Here is an 8,260-nt window from a genome sequence, read left to right as displayed (position 1 = left end):
TAGATACTGGAAAAATGAAAAGCATCCCGAAGTGCGCTCTTCACCATGCAAAGAAAGGATGGGGTATTCAGAGCTCTCCAAATACCCATACCAACAAATATAAAATACACGAGGTCGAACAATTATCTATTTTTGAAGTCGAAAGTGGCGGCAGGCTATTTTCGAAGTCAAAAAATTGTACCCCGAGGATAACCCATTTTCCGAAATTTTTTCCTTCCGACGAAATATTTTACTTAATGTCTAGGAAATGTCTAGGCAAACTAACGGTGCCGAGCTGCACAAACCAGAACGTCGCAACTACGAACGCTTGCCCGTGGTTACCAAGGGCATCGACGACCTGTTATAGGCGGACCTCGTCGAAATGAGCAGCGGTATTATGAAGAACTTGCACAAAGTCAACAAGGGTGACAAGTAACTCCTGACCGTCATAGACACCTTTTACAAATACGTATGAGCTCTTCCGCTGAAAGATAAAAGTCCGCTTCATTAGAGAAATATTCAAATATATTTTCGAGCAAGGTGCTAGATTACCACACTACCTGCAAGCGGACAACGGAAATTTATTTTACATCTCGATATTCCGACAGTTTGTTCAATACCAGAGTATCCAGCATTATTCGTCCTTCAGCAACCTGAAAGTCAGTATTTTAGAACGCTTCAATAGAACTTTGGAACAGCACATGTGGAAACAATCTGCATTTCACGGTAACTACAAGTTGGTAGACGTGCTGCAGGAACTCGTTAACGACTACACAAACCGGCCCACCCTACGATACGCATGAATCCTGCCGACGTGAGCAAGTCCGATAAGGTGCGATTCATCTCCACTGTTTACTGTCCCAAGTAACGACCTACTACCAAGAAACCAAAATCAAAGTAGGAGACCAGGTGAGGATTAGCAAAGTTTAAGCGCACGTTCGAGAAAGGCTACACCAGTATCTGGAGCACGGAACTCTTCACCGTGGTTCGGGTCATGCCTGGAACGAGGCATCGTATCTAATAAAGGATGCTCGCAACGAAATATTGAAAGGAGGATGAGGATGAGTTCTTGAAGACGAAACATCGGACGCGTACCTTATTGAGAAGGTCCTTCTCAGGAAAGGAAAGAAGCTGCTGGTCAAATGGCTGCAACTTGAGGAAAGAAGTTTGATCGACGGAACACTCTAGGAAAAAAAGCAAGCTGCTGCCCAACAACATTCGCTAGCTCGTCGTCGGACCTTCGCTATTCGGCAAGACAATGTTGATTGTGGACAACTTCTTGCTCGCGCCCTAATTACTGGATTTTAAGAACAGGCACCTGTATTTTTTCTCCAAACGTTTGGAGCAACCCAAGTATCGCCAGCCAGCAAAACTGTACGGCGGACTGGGCATAGCCACGTTTTGCTGCTTCGAAAATTCGGTTGTGGTCTTCGACGATGTGATCCTGGAAAACCAGAACTAGATTCGCAACTTCTTCACCCAAGGTCGCCACATGGGTACGGACTGCTTCTAGCTTGCACAGATCTTCTCCAAGATTCCGAAGCAGCTGCTCCGGGACAACGCCAACCTCGTATGCCTGTTTCGTTAGGTTACCACCAAACTCAAGCACTTGCACGACGACTACGTGGGCGGAGATTTGAGTTATAACAAATTATTGAAATTCTGTGCGTTGTCCTGGAACCGGGACGACTTTGGATCTGTAACCATCGACTTGACGAGGAAACTGAACGACGGAGAATACAGGAACAAAATCAACAACTTCACGAACGTTGAAACGTTACATAAATTAATATAACGTCCAAACGATGACGAAACGCAAACTCGCAGACGAAAACCTGAAGCTGCGCGACTACCTGGCCAAACGGTTCAGGAGGTGAAAATCCGAGAATCGTGACATTTACGAAAATATAAAGCGTCAGGACCAACCTATCATCGATGTCATCAGCGGACTTGGTAAAGCAATCGAAGATGTCACAGAGCAAAACGAAGACTTGATCAACGAGCTCGTGTCGGTCCCTGCTCGAAATTATGTCGTACCCACACCGCTATACAGTATTTACACTACTCTCTTCGAGCTCGCACCGCCACCGAAACGTCAAGCCCAAGGCAGCACTTCTTCGGACAAACTAGTCGAGCTGGGTCCGTTGGCGAAGAATTACCTAAGCACCGGGAAATTCGATAAAGACAAGGTGTTCGGACTGTATCCGACCATGGAACTAAAGAGGGAGTAGTTTGGAAGATGGGAAAATCGAAAGTCACGTTTGAGGGTGACAATGTGAAAGTCAATTGGGGCGAGAAGAACAGCTGGACCAAGTATCCCGGCACAGTGGGACTGTGGGAGCTCATCACCAAAAAGCAACCCAAAGATTTCATGGACGAGGATTACCAAAGTTACACGCAAATTTTTTTATCATGACGGACTCCCTGTACCAAAACAACAACGGCATGCAAATCACGTCAAATCCAGCAGCGGCGAGAAGTACCTAATCAAGCCGATATGGAACCAGGTCAATACGGGCAGCGGAGTAAAACGCTATAATACTCCGCCCAATGAATTTGTGTAGGTGGACTACGTGAGAAAAATCCTGGACCATTTGCTGGTCATTTTTGATCATGTGGCACGACCTGTACCAAAACAACGACGCTACTCAGAATCGCATCACATCCAGCAGCGGCGAAAAGTACAAGAACCTAATCAAACCCTGCAACACTATGCCTAAGGCGTTTGTGTGGGTGGACGACGTGAGGAAGCTCGTGGATCGTTTTCTGGTCATTGCAGGCGAAGAGAATGCCGGTAATCGTAATTTCCACAACGAGAAGATGGGTATCGTGGACATGAACAGCTCCAAGCTCGCCAACTTTATCGTGAACGACAGCAAAGCATAGGGTACCTCAGCAAGATCATCAACAGCCTGTCTCGAAAATTTTGGAACGTAGCCGAGGGTTAAGGCCTCGTGAACGACATCATCAAGAAGCTATCCTTCGAGATGCGCCTGCCAGGTTACCAGTACTGCGGCCCCGGCACCAAAATTCGAAGAGCGACTGGAGAGAGGACGCAAGGGTGTGAATTCGCTGGACGCTGAATGCAAGGATCACGACATCGATTAAAATACGCACACAGATCTCAACGCACGTCACGATGCCGACAGGAAGTTAGAGCACGCGACTTTCGGGAGACTCGTCAGCAGAGATTACCCACTAGGTGAACGGGTTGCCGCGTTGGTTACGACCATCGTCATGAACACAAAACAAAATTAGAATAGGGTCTGTAAATAAATAACACCCCGTCAAAATGACAACTTGTATAACTGACCTTCCACTCTTACTGCTCCATAAAATATTTATGTAAACGTTCAAGGGAGATGAAGATGTTGGGAATCTCGTCGATTTAAGAAAAATAGCGCCTGAATTTCGTCCATCGTGCGAGCTGATTCTTATGGACCATCTTCGCAAAAAAAGCTGTATGAACAACTTAGAGAATTCCGATGCCCTCTTTAGGACTGCAGGTGAAAAGTTGGCCAATAGAATGGACGAACTTCTTGCGGGGAGGGAGGGAAGGAGACAATATACGGACGATTGGTATGAGTCAAACGCGGAAACAGACAGCATCATCACACACCTCTTCACATTTTCTAAGGCGCGAACTTTCTTCCTCGCCTCCCATTGTATATAAATAACATACTGTCACAATGAAACCCAAGCGTGTCGCCTACCAGGTGCCCTACGCAAACCTCAAGTTTCTCGGAGCTCTTGATGTATGGCTCACCAAGAAACAGAGGAAGAAGAAACGTTCCTGCTTTGAAATTGCTGCTCAGCATCCCTCAGTTGCATCGTTCGCGGTAGCAGCAGAAGACTGGAGGTTTCATATTCAGCATCCCGGCCATCCTTGCTGCTCTGAGTGCTGTGGGTAGCTTGGCCGGTGGAAGCGCCGCCATCGCCAAAACCATCATCGATGCCAAGAAGAACAAGGTCGAGCTGGAAGACCAAAAACGCCACAACCTAGCCATGGAGAAAAGGGTAAACGGGTGGACAGGAAGCGAAAGACCAAACTCGAAGCTCTGAAAAAATTTGAAAAAAAAAAGAGGAGCCGCTGTCCAACCTTAACATTGATACTCTGAACGAGCCGCTGGGGTTCAAGAACTTCAGGGGCGTTTTCATGTCCGATTACCTACCCTCGGTCGTGAAGTAAAGAGAGTGCTGTGTGGTCAATCTGGACAGTTACGAAAATCCAGGCACCCACTGGATATGCTATCACAAGCAAGCAAACTGTAATGAATTCAGTTTCGATTCCTTCGGAAGTGTGCCACCTGCTTGATTGGTGAAGTACCTCGGTGATTCCAACCTCTACTACAACGACGAACGCATGCAAGGTTTCGACAAATTGAACTGCGGTCATTTCTGCGTATCCATGCTTGTGTTCCTGTCACGAATAAATAACCCAACGATCGAAGATTTACAGAAAGCGTTGTGGCACTTGAAGCACGATGGGAGTGTTCCATCTCACTGGCGTACTTCGGTCTTTAAAGTCTCGTTGCACGACGACATCATCTATCCTAAATCTACCGCCTTTCGCGCATTCTACAGCATGTACCCGATACCCAAGGTGATGATGGTTCATAACAACACAATCAAGGTCGGCAGCGAAAGAATCAGCGTCGGTCAGTACAACCTGTCTACCTTGCAGGCCTACTTGCAAAGATGCGTGCTGCTCTCGCAAAAACTCCGTGACTCATATGGTGGAACTGGTGTCTGTCACGGAAACCGTAGGCCTGTTTACTGTCAGAGAACGCCTGGGTTTCGAGAACGGTACCAAGCTCGAACCTGGTATGAAGCACATGGGCGCCAACATTCCTAAATAACTAGCCATCGAAACGTACACTGCAACGTGGCGGAAGGCATGATCACCAAGTCCTCCGACAACAACCAGGCAGCCACAAGCAGACGGCTTCAGAACTCGAAGTTCATGGAGCCAATCATCTACACGCCATCGTCACTAATATACTTTCCCGTGTGTCGCAACCGCATAGACAACATAGAGTTGCCGGTAACCAACGAGAAGGGCGAGGTGGTGTATTTTGCAGGAGCCACGACCACTGCCGTCGTGGAGATAAACGTGTAATAAATAATAATTATCATCAAAATTGAAAGTTACGAGTTGCAGTTCTTCCATCCTAACGATTGCACGTTCGTCTAATTCAAAGAACCGAACCTAGAGATCGAGTTCGATGTGGACGTCGGGGAGGGATTCATCCACCATCACGGAGCTGACCTGTACATCAAGTTCTACGTGGTAAAGAGAGACAGCGGCGAAGCTTTCCGACCAACTCAAATTTGAAACTCGTGGACAACTTTGTACTGTACCTGTCCCTGCAGGTGGCACCGCTATTGATCGAGTCGACTACCCCGGGGTCAATTCGACAGCCGTCGGAACGCTAAGACTGTCTAAGGCCGACGCCGCTTACTACCAAGCAGGGGGATTCGCAGCAGGTGCGAAGATCAAAACGAAACGCCATAGGGTTCTATTTCCCATGCGCCTGCCGCCCGGTTTCTTCTCTGATTACGCTGAGATGATGTGGAAGAGTGCTTTGCGCGTCACATTTCGCAGATCCGCCAACGACAACGACGCGCTGATGCGTTACAGCACATTGGGTCCGGACGGGACCATCTCGCTTCCAAACACACTACCCGACGCTACTAAGTGCCTCTTAAGGTCCATGGAGCTGCGCATACCTGTGGTGGAATACGAATCCAAGCACGCCCTTAAATACAAAGCAAATGTTTTGAAAAATCCCCAAGTGCCCATCCAGTTTTACGGTTACCAGTTTGTGCAGAAACTGCTTCCGAATTCGATGTGACCAAGCAGTTCAACAGCATTCGTTACGACATGCCTGAGTTCGCGGTCATCCTCTTCAAGACAGGGAAGGACAACCATAAGGCGAAAGATTCCAGCCAGTTCGACAACTGCAAGATCAAGAACGTCTACCTCAGAAACGGGAGGGACGAGACTTTCCCGCGCGCGAACTACAACCTGAACATCGCAGACGACGATTACCTGAAACTATACGAGGCGTACATGGCCTGCAAGAGGGTGACCTCCGGCAACGTGGACGTGTACCACACCCCAGCGAGTTCATACCTCGCAGACCCATGTTCGTCATCAACACATCTAAGCCGAAGTAGGTTGTGGTTAACGATCGCACCAACATCAAGATTGTGTGCGAGTTCCACGATGCCTTGCTCGCTGTCACCCTGTGCAGTGTCATCCTCATCGCGGAGAAATCGTTTCTGTACGATGTGAAGAACGAGCGAGTGACAGAGCAGTTTTAAAAGTACTGTAACAGCATTGCAAGTGCGCTGTTTAACAATTGAATAAAATAAAAATAATATATAAAAAGAAAGTGATCATACTTGAGCGAACAAAGGAACTGCTCCTTGTCCCATAGAACACGGCTGGAGTTAGTTCCGTTTTGTTTACAAAAGAAGAAGAGTTTGAGCATGGAAAAGCGATTGAAAGAAATTAGGGGACTACGAACAGATTGCCCAGGCTTTGTTGGTTTTTAGTTTGTAATGGCCCCATGGGAGTGTGTGGATCCCACATTTGATGACACACTTCTTATCGTCGCGCGCATCCAGAGCGACCTTCGTCATTTCTTTGGTGGTCAACACATGGTCGACGCTCTGGATGTGCTGCTTTATTCGTAGAACCAATGACCTGCTTCTGAGGCAATCGACGCAGTCCTCGAACGTGAGGCACTCCTGGACCACCTACCTGCCCACGCTGTTTGCCTTTCTGGTAACACTACCCTCGGCCCGAATACTTAGCGCGAAGACCGGCAAACTCGAGAATCACAGCATCGTTCTTGTCCGTGAGTTTGCAGGGCACCTTTTTGCTCCGTGCCAGGATGCCGTAACTCTTAGGCGGGGAATAGCCCGACGTGTCCAAAAACTGAGCCAAGGATGGGACTGCTGCTATGTCCTCGTACACGTTGGCCGTCAGGATATGGTATATCAAACTGTCCGTGTCTTTGTATGGAAAAGTGATGTCACGGTCATAGTGTTTTCGCAGGGTGCCATAGTGCGCCTCAAACATGTGCAGCTTGCTCAGATTCAGGACTGTGGCACCAATGTAGATTGGTTTGTTCAGGATCTCCACAGTTCTCTCCATGTGTATCAGAGCCAACTGCTCGTTGTAGATGGTCCTAGACTTGAAACTCGGGTTTGCCACTAGCTTGCGACAACGCTCGGTTTCGGCAACCAACCTCACGTCCACGCGAATTCACACGTTCTCCAATATCTTACAGAACACTGAGTTGTTCATCAACTTGAAGAAGTCCCGCTCAAGCTCAGAGGAAGCGACGGTACGATGTACAGTGTTGGTTTCAATGTAGGGACGTGACTATGGAGAGTGCGAGAATGCAAGGACGCAGTGAATCGTTCTAACCGTGACCCCTTGCTGCATCAACCACCGGAGGTTCCGGTAGTGGACAACTTACCTCTTTTTGGACTCGATATCCATGAGCAGCTCGGGCTGATCCGAGCCGGGCGAACTCTTGAATTCCGGAGAAGGTGGCAATTCGCAGAAAGCCTCCTGCAGCTCCTCGGAGAAATCGAGGTTCACCTCGGCGAAGAACCCACGTTCCGTATCGTCGATGGCTTCGACGTTGAAACTGGAAGAATCAACACACTCGAACCCTCCGGAGGGGAGTCGCTGCATCATAAAATGCCCATAGAGGTTGTTTACGTCCGTGTGCATGATTTAGCTCGATGGCTGAGAGGGGTCGTAGCCAGTTGCCATGTGGTTGTTGGCGGGCGCGTATCGTTGCGACACCTGGACCACACCACACCGGATGGCTCTCTCGATGAAGAGCACCATGTCTGCGACGGAAAGGAGGTAGAGCTTAACCTTCGTCAACAGCAACATGGCCGACCATGCTAGTCCGGGAAGGTTGTAGAAGTTCCCGGTGTCTAGGTGGTAGATGCTCATGGCGGTCGAGCGAAACGCCTGGAAATTGTCTGCTAGGAGCGTCACGTCGAGCCTAAGATGGGTATCGTGATATTCCCTGACAGTTCGACAACCGAGCTCTCGCCACATGGACTGGGCGTGCTGATACTATTCGTCGTTAAAACTCGAGCCTCTCAGCCGACTGTAGAATTTATCATGGGGAGGAAGTGACTCTTCCCCAAAATTAGTGCAGTCGGTGACGTATTCGTAGGGGTAGACCCCCTTACGTCTGATGAGCCCGACATCCAAGTTCGGAAAACTATCAGTGATGACGGCCAG

This window comes from Lepisma saccharinum, chromosome 23 (genome assembly GCF_977018435.1).
Source record: "Lepisma saccharinum chromosome 23, izLepSacc3.1, whole genome shotgun sequence".
NCBI lineage: Eukaryota > Metazoa > Arthropoda > Insecta > Zygentoma > Lepismatidae > Lepisma > Lepisma saccharinum.
The sequence above is the reverse complement of the archived record's forward strand: the minus strand, read 5'-3'. Positions refer to the sequence as shown.